The following is a 15,815-nucleotide window of genomic DNA, read 5'->3' on the forward strand; positions in this document are numbered from 1 at the left end:
TAGGATTATTTTCACAAAATACAGTTGTCAAGTTTTGATCAACAAGCAGGCAAAAACACAAAAGGGTCATAGTCAATATCATTTCATTTGTTTGTTCTTTTAATTGTTCATACATTCAGTTACTAATAGTTTTATTTTGATTAGGGCTTCAGTGAATCTGAATACCAGGAACATTGGGTATGAAACAGGAAAACACTTTGAATCTCACACACCGGTTCATCACAGGACACACACACTCACTTTGACACTCTCATTCAGACCTCCAGGCATTTTAGAAAAGCCAATCCGACTGCAGCCATGTTTTTATAGTTGGAGGTAAACTCGAGAACTTGAAGGATGCCTCAAGAACATGCACAAAAAAACAGCACCGATAGCAACCAAAGTCTAAGATTGAACAAGAACCCCGAACAAGTGGTTTTTGAAGGAGGCAAAGTTTAACCTAATTCAATCATAACTTGTTACATTTTATAATTACAATTATAACTTATACTCTATAACAAGTAGCTTTATAGGCAACATTCATTAGCTTCAATTGTCATATTAATTCATGTTCTTCTGTTTATTCAGTAAGCCCATTAGTTAGCATTAATACTAATACCTGGCAACTCTTAGGTTAAAAGTTAAATATGAATTTCATCACATTATCCACCTCAAGATTTCTGACATTCTGAAATGCTTCTCTGCTTGCCACAATTGTGCAAAATGGATCTCTCAGTCATTGTATCCTTTCTTTTCACTCTAATTTTTCTGGCCATTCTGCCCTGACCTCTCTCGTCATCAAACCTTTTCTATCTGCATGACTGCCACTCCCAGGAGACCAGCAGTCATAGTAACACTCAAACCAGCCTGTCCGGCACCAATAATTATGCTATGATCAAAAGCACTGAGATCACTTTTTCCCTATTCCGATAGCTGAAATCATTACTCAAAGGTGCTGGTTCATATCCTGACAAGATTTATACACTGCACTGCTGCCACACAATTGGCTGATTAGATAATTGTATGAATTGGGAGGTGTATATGTGCTCCATATAAAGTGCTCACTGTGTGCAAATTGTCCAATGATTAGGTAACAGGAATATTGCACGCATATTTTCCACTAGCCTTCAATCACTGACACTCACACTGAGTGTCTTGTGTGTGTGTATTAGTTAAAATTAGCTGTACAGTACATGACCTTGGGCTTGATGTATATGCCATTACACAGAAAAGCATCAGTCCTGTCAATGTGGAGTGTATATGTGTGTATGACCTTGAACTACTGCCACAGGCTTGGCACTGACTAATTTTGGCCCTAGACCTTATATTGACAGGCTGAAATTTTTAATATGGCAGATGATATATTGTTATTGACTTCCAGATGAATGCTGCTGCTGGACAGAACTGTTCAGAAAAAGCAGAAGGCTAAACTAGTACTTCCAGTAAAAATTCTGATCCTTGAATCCTGTACACCTGAAAACCTATTCATGAGCAAAAAAACGGAATCTAGATATTTTCGTATGCATTAACTTTTTCTAGGTAAGTTGATTAGACCGTGTACCATCCAAAAATGCAAGAAACAAATAAACACTGTGATAAAATTTCTAATACTTAAAGATTGGTGTAGTATCTATTTCTGTAGTGTAGCAAATTATAGATGATTTGTTAGCTTTACAGTAAAAATCAATATAAGTAAATATAAGAAATTATTTCAGGTTGGAGAAAATCCTATGCATTGAACATTTCATCATAATTAAACGTTGTTATAAACCTCATATTAATATAATACTAGTTTTAACCTTGATGTTACATTTTAAATATTTTATTTGTGACTATTTTAAATGCATTGACAATCCTATTTGTTTGAGAAATATGTTGGTTGTTAAGAAAATGTATCATTTTCTTGGGAGTGTTTGTGTGGCTTTCTTCAGTGTTTTTTTAGTTTCCTTGCACAGTCCAAACAGGTCTGTTGGTTATATTCATTTCCTTGTGTGATCATACAACCCAGTCTACTACATTTGTCCTTCATTGGCCTCCCACCCATTGTGCATTCCCCTATGTGGTCTGGAAAATAAAAGGAGATCAATGATGATTAAGGAAAAAAGAATGGAAGTTCTTACCCACATAAGAAGGTTTTTTATTAGGTACTAGGTTATATGTTCAGATTTACAATTAATATCCACTGTATATAAGATTTATAAACTAATACATTTTTAAGTAACGAGTTTTTAGAATATATATATATATATATTCTATATATATATATATATATATATATATATTTCTTGATCAGACCAGTTGTTTTGGAATAATTGTTTCTTGGGAGAACTAAAGGCTCTTGAGTAGGTCTGCCCTTTATTAGCATATAGATTAGCATGAACCGCTCGCATTAGGAAGCGCTAAAAGCGCAGTTTGCATTACATGCGCGTCTTTACACAAACTTCTGAGAGAGAGAGAGAGAGAGAGAGAGAGAGAGAGAGAGAGAGAGAGAGCTGTAGGCGGAGAACAATTTTTTCTCCCTCGTTCCTTCTATTCCACAAGGCGGCTGACTTCTGGCCCGCAGGACGGTTTTTTATCTCGGCGGGTTCGGCAGGGCGTCCGCTCCGCTCGGCCTCACACTGCAGCGCGCCGCCATTTCCATTTCCGCCCCGGGCAAAGTGCCATTTCCGGTAGCGGCACGGTTTCCCGGAGCGCATAAGGCACAGCCGTTTTATAGAAACCCTATAGACCGCGGTTCAACTGCACCAGTCTCTCTGAATCAATTCCACATGCTTTCTTTTGGACTTATTGTACAGTACAATAGTGTATACACCGTTATTTCATACCTAGGTGCCATTTGGGATTTAATTCTGCCTCATGTCCATAAGTCCAGTGACACTCCAGCTAACCTGCGCTGTATTTTAGCCCATGTTCTCCTATTGCGTGGTTATTGGAAAGCATCCAAGACCATAAAGCAAGCCATTAGATAAATGTAGTAAAAAAAAAAAAAAAAAAAAAGAAGAAGAAATGTTGCCAGTTGTAAGACTGGGAATTGTAAACCAGATTACTGACCAGCCTACAACATATAATTAGACAGTTGCCTATAAGAGAAAGAAAATAAGTCAGAAGACTCTGCTTTGATGCAGCGTATGGAGGTAAAGAGAAAGATGTAACAGATATCTCAATCATTTGGGTAATGTTTCTCAGCAGTGACTATAAGCAAGGGAAGAGCCTTTGTCCTGGCCTTGCTTTCATTTCCAGCACTGCAGGAATTGTGATGGCCGTGCCTGCAGGCAAAAGAAGCACCTTAAGGAGGCCCACCTTTAAATCCAGCATGCTGTGACTCCATCCATGACCCCTAGCTGGAGGGATCCCTCAGGCCAGATTTAAACGAGCTCCCTTAGGTCCTCTATGGTGTCTCTCCGACCCTCTCTGCACTTACTGCAGCATCTTGGCTCATGCTTGCTGTCACGCATATTTGCATGATAACCAAAATGGTGGCCAGAGAGTAAATGGTTCCACTTTAGGTAAATGCTGCCTGGCAGTTTGCATATGTAAAGAGTGAACTGAGGACATTTGAATTAAATGTGACAGATGTTGTGTCTGGCCAGTGGAGTTCCATCTGGAGTGCACTATTCTACTGTAGGACAGAGCAGGACAACACTGTACTTTTTTTTCAGGTCTAAAATGGCGTCACTTCTCTTAGGAGTGGGATCAATCCCGTTTCTAAAAAGATGGCAATCAATTATCTGAAAATGGGGCTTCTCAGTTAAAAAAGAGGACTATTTTTCCCCACTATATTTTTCTTTTTACATGAAAAGATCTATTTGACATTTAGCTATTGTTTCTCTGCTTTTTGGTTCCTCTTCCTTCTCACTATCATTATCACTATTATTGAGGCGGTGGGAGACACAAGGCAAAAGAGGCATACAATATCAGCCTATTGATCCACGCCCATCACAGCAGAGAAAAAACCTGGGTTCAGGGGCTGCACAATTCCAACTGGACACCGCGATCGATAGGATACTCTATCAGCCGTTGCCATGGCAACTCGCCGAACAAGGACAGAGCCCCGCCGTTTATTTACACCTGTCTACCCTCTCACAGCTTTTGCTGCAGGTCTCAGAAATGTGGAACAAATGAATGAAGATGATGTGCAGACTAGTTAATCAGACATGCACTGCAATGTTTTATTTTGTAATGTAAACTGGCGATGCAGAGCTTATTAATTTTTACTTCTTCTTACCCTTTCTCTGTAGGATATTTGTGATATTAATACAAATATGCTTGTGCATGCAGTATTTCTATTTCAGTAGATCCTTGTCATTGCCACATTTGTCCTTTCTTTCATTTGTGCAAAGTGGTGGGATCTTTGCACAAGTGCACAGGCCTTTGCTTTAAGTTGACCCCAATTTGCAGGTCAAGTAAACATGAACAGTGCTGTGCCTGTTCGCACACGATGGGGTAATAAGAGAGAGCCCTGAAAAAAAGCACATGCGGAAGCATGACAACAAAAAGTCAAGCACCGCAACACCATCAACAATACATTTTGTGTGGATACATGCGTGACTCAAGTGCCACTTAGCTGTTAAGTACTCATTGCAGTGCATTCCCCTGTTCATTATCTTATTGAGACAAAGCTGTTTAAGTCGTACTCTTGTTCCAGCTAAGATGAACTGATAGTAAAATTGGAGCTGAGGACAAGGTTTATTAACTACTTCACTCTGTAGAAATTCACTATGCTTTTCGACTAAGAGAGCTCATAACAGAGTTTGTGTGTATTAAAAACAGTGGAGTCTGAGAACCTCTGGCAGAGCACTATAAATAGGCATTGGGCGATTTTACACATTCTGTGTGAAGGAGGGTGGGAGGAATGGAAGGAAGAAAGGAAGTAGAAACAGACACACAGCTGAAGATTTAGTTCACTGAGTCTGTCCTGTGAGCTATGACAGAAAAGTATTGACAGGCACACTTCAGTCTTCTCAGAATGCACACAGCTTGTCAGTATATGTGTGTTTGACTGCTTTGTTCGGTGACTTTGTGGTTACCTGCTTCTACGTCAGGAATGAAGGCAGACCACGTAGCTCCCTCTCATATACACACACACGGCAAAAATCAGTCTGCTCCCTACCCCCTCCGATCAATGGTAGTTTCATATGGCCTCTAAGGCCTGCAGTGACGCTCGCGCACGCGCGTGGGTGTGTGTGTGTGTGTGTGTGTGTGTGTGTGTGTGTGTGTGTGTGTCTTATTGATTTAACAACTGCTTGGCTCAGCTTGGCCCAGGACCCTCTCCTATACTGGGTTAGCCTGGAGCAGCAGCACACTGGACTTCTGCTTACCCAACTGCAGCCTACTGCATGCTGCTCATCAGACAGCAAAACAAGACAGTCAATAATAGATGCTCCTAAAACCTACTGATAGTTTACTGTTACATATTGAGTTGGCATAAATTGTTCAAAGTCAAGGGCAATGTTAATTTTTACCTTGGCTAAATAATTCAGGACTTGCTGGTTTTCTACATGACTTGTATTAATTTTATGCTGAAACACTACAATAGTATTAATACTACAAATAATTACATATTTGTGTTAATACTGATGTTTAAATGCCTGGTTTGTAAACCGCAATAAATCTAAGTTACTCTTATTTATATTGATTTGTGTAACATTCAGAATACACGAGTTACTTAGATGTTTTTCAGTGTCCTTTTTTTGTAACGTTTGTCTAATTATAATTAGCACTATTTGATTTACAGTATCTTTCTAAAAAAAAAGCTTTTTTTTCTGGTATCAGTACTTTACTACTATTAACTTTTTTTCTTTCACTGATTATGTTTATTACACATATATCTGTACTTATTACATTTTTAAAACGGACCATTATTACTGACATATGGCACCAGCTAAACTCTGGAGCACTCTGGACAGGTAAACAGAAATAGATGTTGCAAAATGAAAAAATTAAGGACCGCAGAGAAAACAGCGAGGAGCAAGGAGGAGATTTAGGCCAAAGAAAATGAAAAAAAAATAAAAAAATCCAAAGTTTCTTATCATTTCAGACTAAAACAAAGAAAACACTGTAGAGTGCGTTTACTTTTTTCGAAGTAATTTTAAGTTGATCTTTATATTTTTATGTATGATTTTTTAAATGTATATATATATTCGTATTTGCATTTTAATGTAATATGGCATTTAAATGTTTTTAGGTTTCACAGATATTCTTGTATGAAATTTTAGCAATAGAAATGAAAATTTTTTTAAGAGACCTGTCCTATTTTCTCTTGTATATTTAGTATTGCTCTTTTATAAAGAAAAAGTACTTCTTATCCGATTACTCTATTAATCGATGGAATAATCATTAGAATACTCGCTTACAAAAATAATTGATAGCTGCAGCCCTACTTTAATTTTAATTTATTTGCTGACACGATCACTATTTTATCTTCTTATTGTGTGCAGTTTTCAGCCCGTCAACCATTTTTTGTTATAGCGTGGCTTGTTCAACCTACCACTGGTATATAATTGTATTGCTATATAGGCTAGCCTATGAAGCTTACAACAAACAAGACAGAAGGCAACAAGAAGTCTGTGGTTAATGTGGATGGGACAGAGGGAGTCAGAGACATTTCTGATCACCTGATCATCATCATCATCTTTTCTCTGCTTGTGTTCTATATGGGGGTTTTGTGATTTGAAATTTCTTTGTATTTCTAAATTAATATGATGTGGGGTCCAGTTACCAGGATGACACTTAAACAGTTATTAAGAAGTATTGGCTACTTTTTACTTAAGTACATGTCAGAGCCCATACTTACTTACTAAGTGAAAAAGTGTAGTTAGTAGTTTTTTACCGGAGTATTTTATAACATTAGTATCTGTACTTCTACTTGAGTGAAAAACCTGGAGAGATGGTGCCAGGAAAACAATCTTCCCCTGAACGTCAGCAAGAATAAGGAGTTGATAGTAGACTTCAGCACGAAGCAGGAGCGGTCATACCAACCGCTAAACATCAACGGGACCCCAGTGGAGAGAGTGGACAGTTTCCGGGACCTAGGTGTTCACATCACACAGGACCTGTCTTGGTCCTGTCACAACAACACCCTGGTGAAAAAGACTAAGACTATTTTCTTTGTTGCATTCAGGGAAGCACTTCCGCTCCTTGAAAGCAAACACAGAGAGAATGAGGAGGAGCTTCTTCCCACAGGCCATTCAGAGTATAAACCAGGAAACACCCAGGATCTAGTACTGGATCTCTCTCTCTCCATCTTCACTCATTTCTGTACAACTTTTTTTTTGCACTATTATGACATCTTAACTCTGGACTGTCACTTCAACTCTAGACTTAAACAGCATGTTATATAACACCATACTGCACATTGACACTTTAAGGACAATCACATTAACTCATTTTACCTTGTACTGTCAATATCTGCCATACTCATTCATGTATATACACATATTTTCCTATATTTTCTTTAGTTTATCCTTTAATTCGCTTAAATGTTGTACAGTCATACAAAGCATTTTACTGCGTGTCTATATATATTTGAATGTGACAAATAAAATTTGATTTGATTTGATTTGATTTGATGTGTGTACTTTTACTATTTCTGGTATCAAAGGAGGTAAAGAGCATAACGTAAGAGTTTTGTCCAATAACCACATGGCCATCCTGTTCTTTTAAAGTGACCCTCTGTCAGCTGAATTGTTAAAGGCATCTTATTGCTCTGACTTGCCCTTATGTGTCACCTTTGTGACATTTAGCCACTCCCAGCCTTTTTTCAAACACGCGCACATGCACGTGCACACAATTACTCTGCTCTATGAAGCTCAGAATGGTAAATGTCCAGCTGCCCTCCCCTCCCTTCTCCCCAACATGGGCCTTTTACTGGTCAGTATTGTGGGGTATTGTGGGGGCCTGAGGGTTAGGCCTTTGTATGTGTGTGTGTGTTTGTGTGTTTGTAGGAGCTCCATTAGTCCAGTCCCAGCAGCAGCTGGCCTAAAAGAGGGGATTGAGTATCACTGACCTGTCCACAATGTCCAGCTGGGGGGTCACTGTTGTGCCCTCCTCTGGGCACGTGCTGACCAACCATCTGTGTATGAGTTGGTGGGGGAGGGTGTGTGTGTATGTGTGTGTTTGGAATAAAGTGACAGTTGCCCAATGTTCAAGCTCTTTGGTGACAGCACAGTTGGTCTGTAGCAGAAGGCATGCTGCACCCCATACAGCCATCAAGCAGTTTTAGCTAAAAGTCGTACAATGGGAGTCATTCATGCTTATGAAAATCTGTTTGTGTTTGTTAGAGATTCACAGAAACTATTGGACTGCACACAGCACTAAAAATGCTGATTAAGAAATACTTATGTTCTAATGGTATGATAAAACCACACACCTAATGCTGCAATTACATACACTTTCTAGACATTCCAGTGTATAAGTACATTCATTCTCTACCCTGAAAGCATACATAGAAACCTTGCAAAAGCATCAGACTGAAACAGTGCTGAGTACATACCATCACATTTTACCTTTACAAATCAGAGCGAATGCCCAGCACAGATGGAGAAGAAGTGGATCTTCATTTATCCTATTTTTTTTACTTTATCCTTTCATTCTTGGTGCTTTAGACCTGATCAAGGCACAGATTAGTACCAAAGCCACCCACAATCATCTGTCCTCCCCCACGTTTTCATTGCTCTGTCCATCCTTCTGCATCCAACTGTTTAAGGTGATTGGATCGTGCCCATCCTCCTTGCATGGTCAGCTAAGGTCAATGACCTCAGGCTGATTGTACAAGGGGAGAGTGAATTGGTCATCCAGGCAAAACAAAGAGATTCTCACTGCACATGAACTGACAAAAAGAATAAATCTGTTTTCAATGATAATTTAAAGAGTAAAATATGAATAGACAATTAGTTGCTTGAACAAGTGTGTAAGGGAGTGTGTACACAGATAAGTATATATTTGGGATTAGGTGTGCAGAATTATGTATTCCTCTTCTCTTATCCACACCTCATTCTTTAGGTATCAACACCTCATTCTTTTTTATCTTTTCTGGAATGTCGTGGGCCTAAAATTGTTTATTCTATTTTTTATTTCTCTTTTGACTGGTAAAAGTATTGGACAATAAGTTTGGTGAAGTGTGTGCTCTTCGGTTCTATGTGTGTGCATGTATATGAATTCGTATATCATATTTGAAATAGCCTGTGGTCTTTGACCCCTGACCTTAGATCTTTGTTGCTAGGTGACTGCAGCATCTCTGATGAAGGTGTGGGTGATGGGGCTTTCAGCCTAAAGGGGGGTCAGAGAGGCAGTGGTCACTCAAACTCCCATGGGATACTTGCATGTGCAAGCGAAAATATCAAGGTGTAAAATCAGTTTTAATGAAAATATCTCGGTGTAAAATCTGTTTTAATGATTAGAATTCGGGTCACTGTTTCAAAAACTTCTTAAACCATTATGACTAAAGATGTAAATTTTTGTCTTTCATATATATTTGCGCATTAATATTCTGAACATTGGAAACCGGATCGTAGGTTAGCCATCTAACTGTGATACAAATGGGCTCTGATATTTGATATTCCCCTCTGAAAGATACTTCAGTGCTGAAGCTTCCCGAAAGAACTAAGGAAATCAAAGATGGACATGTATTCCTGCTTTTGTGAGGGCATCATAACATTATATTCATTACACTGTAATTCAGCATCAGTCACATTTACCTACATGCGTACTTGAAAATATTTGTGATATTTGCTTTGTCTTAACTATATGCAGTAAAATAATATTTTTATTTATTCAGTCGGTGCTAGCAGAATTTAAATAAAACAATGCTTCTTTAGACAATGAAGATAAAGAGATGTTGGAATCAACTCTTATCACAGAAGCTGTGCCATATTCACACTGCAGAGACCCGACCGCTAGGCAGAGACAACACTGCACTCTGAACAATAGCCTTGTGATGGCAGCTATAAGGGCCACTTTGTGTTTGTTTGTGTGTGTTTTGTTTTTCAGCTTTTTTTTCCTTGACACTTTCTTCTGTGAGGGAATTCTCTTCATCCTTTGCCATCACTCTCTAGTTGGCCTGCCTGATGCACAGACATTTGTTGTGGGAGACCTTACCCTGGGGTGGGAAAAACACACACTCTTTCAGCTTTCAGAGGTATTTTTATCATGAGGCTATATGTGAAGAGAACTACTCTGTCTTTTGGGTAAAAAAATATTCTCTTTGTGCATTTAGAGCCCTTAGCTTTTTATGGAATTGTGCAGACTGAACTTTCTGTCCTTCTTAAAGAATGTAGAGAATCATTGGCATTCTGAAACATATGATTCTGGTATCTTTGTATAGGATTTTCAAATGGATGTAATATTTAGGTGTGGGGTATTTTGTATTGAAAATATTAATCAAAAAGAAAACAAAAATTGGTAGCTTATTTGGAAAAGGTATTTTGTTACCTTGTGTGTAGATCTGTCCTGAAGTGTAACAATGCATGGACTAAAAGCATATGCTTTATTTATGTTATGTTCTTACTTTTGTGAGAGACAGAGAGCAAGAAATTAAGAGAGCAAGTGTGTGTGTGTGTGTGTGTGTGTGTGTGTGTGTGTGTGTGTGTATGTGTGTGTGTATGTGTGTGTGTGTGTGTGTCCAATGGAAGGATGGGAGGAAGGACAAGATGGTATCAATCGTAGGGCCAGGCCATTGAACGTATTGATTAGTTACCTTTCTTATTAACATGCTGATTAAAAAGAGCAGGGGAGAAACACTGAGCAGACACACAGTGAGCAGTGAGGCATAAGCAGCACAGCGCTGAGAGGAGACACAGGATACATGCGATGCAGAGAAGAGGAAATTTGGGGAATACCAGCTGGTGGAGCAAATAAAATCGCAGAACAGGACGAAATGGATTCAAATTGCTGACCTTAACCTTGAAGAGGACCAGAGAGAGGGTTTTAAAGGGAGAGAGAGAGAGAGAGAGAGAGAGAGAGAGAGAGAGAGAGAGAGAGAGAGAGAGAGAAGAGGAAAGATGCACATTGGCTGCACTGCGACTTCCTCTCCCACCCAGCCAGGGAGCTGTTGTCTTACTGGATTCATTCTGGGGAAAACACACACACTCGCACACACATACACACACACACACACACACACACACACACACACACACACACACACACACACACACACTCTCTCTCTCTCTCTCTCTCTCTCCCTTTCTCTCTCTCTCTTTCATGGGGTCTTTCATGCACAGTAATATGTATTCACATATTATCTATTAATGTTTGCAGTCCAATAATGCTCGTCAGCCATCTGTCTCTATTGCTGATATTGTACTATGGCAGCGTTTTAGCAAACTGTATCAGATGGCTTGGTATTTTATAGTTTGTTGTTAATGGTAGTGAAATGCAGTGCGAGTATTTAAAGAGTCTGCAATGCCCAAACACGAATAGGTAAAATAAACTTGATTAAAAAGACATGCTTAATCCAGTAGTGCATATTGATTTTGCTATTGGTTGTTCTGATTTTGGATTGAAATTGCCTTGTTTCTGATAACTCAGAATTTAGCTTACACGGCACTGGCAGCATTTAGGAAATTGTTTAAACATCTTGTGTGTGTGTGTGTGTGTGTGTGTGTGTGTGTGTGTGTGTGTGTGTGTGTGTATATATATATATATATATATATATATATATATATATATATATATATATATATATATAATGTTTATATTATTTATTTATTTAAATGTTTTTTTTTTCTTAATTTATTGTCTTTTTAATATCATTGCATTTTTAATATCATTGCATTTGAAATGACTAGGTTGTTTGAAAATGATATTTCCCACATTTAGTTTAACTGGGTAGCACACAGTCTGCATGCCAATAGTCTTACTGCATTATAAATAATATACATTTTGTGTGCATATGTATGCATAACAGGCCATAGTTTACACATGGCCCAACACAGTTCGATTGGCTTATACATTGTGTGTGGTAATTACAGTATGTTCCTGCTTTCCTAATCGATATAGGCCACAGGCTCTCAGATGGCCATGTGAAGGGGGAAGGGGGGCATGTGAAATATGTCTAGATGACAACTTCTGCTGCTCCACAGTAGAAATATAATTTTGCTATTATTGTTAATGCTTAGCTTTAAGATAGAAACCTGTAGTGGGTGGATATGAGAGACACGTTGAGTGTGTTATTCGGATATATATTTGGAATATTCGGAAATTCGGCATTAGATGAGAAGAATGATATGCGCCTCCTCTCTCCACTCAGACATTGTCGCCCCTTAGTTCTACATTTTGTAGGTCAGAAAACTAGGTTATGCCACTGAACCCTTAAAGCTCAACAATCTCTTACAGCGTGATCCATCAGCTCTGTAGGGTTTCATCCAGTATTTTCGGGTAAAATACACTGATTGCTTATTTCTGTCTATGCCGTAGACTGAACACTGGCAACCTATTCATTTTTCTATTGTTTTGTTTTGTTTTGTTTTGTTTTGTTTTGTTTTGTTTTGTTTTGTTTTGTTTTGTTTTGTTTTGTTTTGTTTTGTTTTGTTTTGTTTTGTTTTGTTTTTCTTTTTATTCGTCTTCTCCCTATTCTTCTTCTTCCTCTTCCTCTTTCTCTTCTACTTCTTCTTCTTCTTCTTCTTCTTTCTTATTATTATAATTAGTATTATTAATATTATGCCGAATTTGGTATTCAATATATTTTTTAGGCATGTCTCTAAATGAATATTATTTAAAATTCTCCTGTATGGATTTACATAAATATAAAAAACAGCAAAAATACAGAAAGTGTCGTTTCTATGAAATTCGTGCCACTTTAATTTGTTCATCATAAAATAAGGTCAAAAAATAATAATTTGATAAAGTAAATCTAACTTACATGACGTCACTGCAATTTAAATGAATGATGTCATTTTTTCCTCCTATACAGTTCACTGTGATTTTAATGACTATTGATTAATGAAAGACTCTTGCAGGCCAAATCCACCTGAAACGCGAATGCTGAAGAATAGTGCTGATTTATTTTGATATTACATTTTTACACATGATTCGACACATTTTAGTGTAGAGCTCGTGCTTTAATTTCGTGTTATGTCACATTTCACTCGTTAAGATTTTATATTGGTCTTTGTCGTGCTGGTTTTTATAATATTGCTGTCTGGGAAACTCGATCACGTTAATTGAATTCTTGACTTGAGGCTTCGGTCGATTTCTATCTGCCTTTTAGTTTTCTAAAGGCTGCAGATATTTTTAGGTGTCTTGTATGTGAATACGATTTATTAATTAGGTTGCTAAGTGGAAGTTTTGAAATATTACTAAATGTTGTAGGACAACACGCTTAAATATTAAGATTGAATCTGTTTAAAATCTTAGATATATTTCAATAAATGTAGTAACGTCATTTTATTCAGACTCTAAAAAAAAACTTTTTGTCTCAGGAGTTTTTTTCCCTCAGGTCGCTCAAACCTTAATATAAAACACCTTATATTACGATTATTAAAAAAATCGTTTAGTACATTTTACTTAGTAAAAATCAACACTTTTACAATAATCAAAGAATCACCTGATTTAAAATGAGCTCACTACTATTTTGCCAGATGTTTCCTTAAACCTAAAATATAATCTTTAAATGTTCTGAAATAATTATAATAGCAGAAAACCTTTTTTTGACATTACAAATTCAATCAAACCAAATATGTTATGAAGCATTTGTAGATTATAAACAAATTATGTTCACATGCACATTAAAGTTGATCATTTTCTGTATACACTTCCCAAAAGGCTTAGTATATCTCTTTTTGTTGATGAAAATAAATTATAGTGTAGTACAATATATTACATTGCCGTTTTATTTACAGAATTTAAGCAATTTATTCATTTCATATTTTTATGTATGTATTTTTGCATTTATGCTTTATTTGCCGAAACAAAACTATTATTAGTGTCCTTTCCTCCAGCCCCTCTACATATTTTGTAATTTGCAATCGATCGATCAACCATAAACATCCTGTCTGTCTCTTTATGCGCACATTTTGGTCTCTATTTATTTTATGATTTAAATAACTATTGCACAAAAACTGTATCAGGAATTTTGTCGAATGAATGAATTTATATAAAGGCTGTCAGGAAAGAAATCAGAGAGTTCGGCACGAAAATTAAAATATAAACATGCGATCGATCTTGATAAAAGATGTATTTGAATATTGTTTATACGGAAGAAAAACATGAAGGACAGGGGATGAAGCTGGACCATCATGACCGAAAGCTTTTTTTTTTTTTTTTAGACCGTCGGCTCAAAGTTCTCAGTGTACAGTATGTATGGACTTGTAAAGTGCGCAGCAGCGGGTAACCGCCCCATATGTTCACAGAGACACCTTTAAATAATTTAGCAGCACAACAGCTTTGGTTTGAGCGCGTTATGATCAGTGTTCGATCACTCAGGGACTTTTCAGCGGCGCACAATATAACCGCGGCCTTCACCTGTTTCTAACCGCGGGCCATTGCAACTGGTCTTAGACGTGTCATTTCAGCATGATAAAAAAACGCTTTTAGAGACAGGACTACTGCACTTTCCAAGTAATTCAGTATATGCATTATTGTTCTTCTTCTTCTTCTTCTTCTTCTTCTTCTTCTTCTTCTTCTTCTTCTTCTTCTTCTTCTTATTATTATTATTATTATTATTATTATTATTATTATGATCCATGAAGATGTCTGATGATAACAATTATTATTATTATTATTATTATTATTATTATTATTATTATTATTATTATTATTAATAGCCTGTGGAATAGAATATGATTTTAAGTATGAACAGCATTAATATCGTTTGAACTTGTATACTTATAACCTACCACATCCATTTAACCTTCATTCATATGAAATAAGAGATCTTTCACATAAATAAATGGATTTTATTTCCTATGTTTAAATGAAGAAGTGCCCCGAATGTGTTGAATAAATACATATGAATATTGTGTTTGTGTATGTGTAAATGTGTTAAGTATTAAACCTTTGTGTACAGTATTAAAAATGTATATATTATCAAAATGTATTGTGTCAGGGGGACTTCAGTGAGTAGACCGTAGGCCCTTTGCTAAATGGGCATGCAAAAAAAAAAAAAAAAACAGATATCATTTGCCTGAAATCAAATAAAATGATAATACTGGCAGAGTCAAATATTTTGAACAAGATTGAGTGTTATCGACTGGTCTTGGTCTGATGTTTCTCAGGCGAGTATTTTGTCTGCACTCGAGAGTGAACTTTCCCCTCTAAAGCCTCTCTGCCTGTGTTCTGGGATGGAAAGGCGTTCAGCGTTCTCCCTGCAGCTCTTTGAGTGTGTGTGTGTGTGTGTGTGTGTGTGTGTGAGAGAGAGAGAGAGAGAGAGAGAGAGAGAGAGAGAGAGAGAGAGAGAGAATGTGTGTGTGTGTGTGTGTGAGAGAGAGAGAGATAGATAGAGAGAGAGAGAGAATGTGTGTGTGTGTGTGTGTGTGTGTGTGTGTGTGTGTGTGTGTGTGTGTGTGTGTGTGTGTGTCCAAAGCGCAGCATCTGCTACCGCAACACAGCGGCTCCCACACCTCATCCGCAATTTTTTGAGGCAGTTTAAATACAAATGTGGGTCTTAAAATCTTTATTTCCAAACTGTTATTGTTACGTTTTATTAATATTCTTTTATTATCGATATTATCAACTGTAACTGGTACAATAAGTCCAAATATTCGAACTGGTGCTCATAATCTTAAAACAAGGACATATAGGCCCTTAGAAGTGAGTTGATTACTAATACATTGTTATTTACTGTAAAAAAGTTTTGGCAATTATATAAATACAATACCTTATATACTCATAACGTGTGT

This window comes from Silurus aristotelis, assembly GCF_946808225.1.
Source record: "Silurus aristotelis genome assembly, chromosome: 1".
Lineage (NCBI taxonomy): Eukaryota > Metazoa > Chordata > Actinopteri > Siluriformes > Siluridae > Silurus > Silurus aristotelis.